This window comes from Otolemur garnettii, unplaced genomic scaffold (assembly GCF_000181295.1).
Source record: "Otolemur garnettii isolate 467f Iridium unplaced genomic scaffold, OtoGar3 scaffold00009, whole genome shotgun sequence".
NCBI lineage: Eukaryota > Metazoa > Chordata > Mammalia > Primates > Galagidae > Otolemur > Otolemur garnettii.
In genome coordinates this window covers 4820701-4822045 of record NW_003852404.1, presented here as the reverse complement: position 1 = coordinate 4822045, position 1345 = coordinate 4820701, and the positions used below count along the sequence as shown (strand labels likewise).

The 1345-nt window shown below is 39.5% G+C and overlaps 1 protein-coding gene across 1 annotated transcript in view; it reads left to right on the top strand.

Moving 5' to 3' along the window:
* The window catches only part of VWA5B1 (von Willebrand factor A domain containing 5B1), a 56952-nt gene that overhangs the window by 38736 nt on the left and 16871 nt on the right, over positions 1-1345 (top strand). The window lies entirely within an intron of this gene.

Genomic DNA, 1345 nt, shown 5'->3' with positions numbered 1-1345 from the left:
GAGTCAAATTATAAGTGTGAACTTCACCCAGATAATGTGACTGATTTGTTTTTAAAAGGGAGTTTCACATTCAATGCCTAGAGGGATTAGGAAGTTATGAAATGAATAAAATGGACTTGGCATAAAAATAAAAGGAGCAAATTCCACGTTAGCTAGCAGTTATCACTGAGTTCATAGTTGGAGAGGCGATAGGGAGTGGTGAGGTATACGGCAAACTGGATGGCACGCACCCTATCTAAACTGGGCTACCCCTACTTAGCGCCAACTGTTACTCTGCAGGAACATGGGCCCTGTGTTAAACATGTTTCCAATTTTTCAAGAAATTTTGGAATTTTATGTGAAATTTCAAAATTTGTATGTTATGGAATTTCCTAAGAACTGTGATCAGGGTAAGGGTTAACGTGTTATAGGGAATAGAGTGCTCAGCTGCAAGGAGAAAATACTAAACAAAATGCTGGCCAAGTCTTTTGCACATCCCAAGCCCTCTTGGGGGGCCTAGGCAGCACCAGCCCATTAGCAGACCTACCATTACAAGGGAGCCAGCAAATCATCAAACCCATTCTCCTTTTCTTATCCGAAACTAGCAAAGTTTTCCCTGCTCCTGGAAGGGATGTTGGGAAAAGAGGACCTTCACATTTTGTTGGTGTAAACAGAACTTGCCATAGCCCTCCGGAAAGCAATCTAAGGAAACTAGAAATATATAAAGCTTTCAACCCAGAAATTCCACTCCTACAAATCTAACCTGCAGAAATAAAAGTGGGGAGGGGCACCCTAAGAGCCCCAACTTAAGCATTCTACAAAATATCCACGTAACAAAAGCATAGGTAGCCCCTTATTATTTTGAAATAAAAAGACTAAAATACAAGAAATGCAAGTGATGTGATGCACTTCATGCATGCCCAAGGATTTATTATAGCATTTTTTTATAGTGGTAAAAATAAATGTCCCCCAAGTGAAGGCTGAACAGCAAGGGAGGATGGAATATTATACAGGTGATGGTTAAAGACAGTGGTTGACACAGAATTTCCAAACTGTTTTAAGCACAAAATTCAAGATACTGATAAATGTAAGTAGTATGAGCCACTTTTTATATAACAAAATGACCGCGAAAAGGCAATGTATTATTTGTATATATATTTATATCATAAAGAAAAGAAAGGAAGAAACAAATGGTCCATTCTATTAATTTGGGTTATCTATTTGGAGATGGGGTTGGCATTTAGAATTACATCTTTAAAAACTTTAAAAGAATAAGGTCAATGGGCAGCGTCTGTGGCTCAAAGGAGTAGGGCGCTGGCCCCATATGCCAGAGGTGGTGGGTTCAAACCCAGTCCCGGCCAAAAAC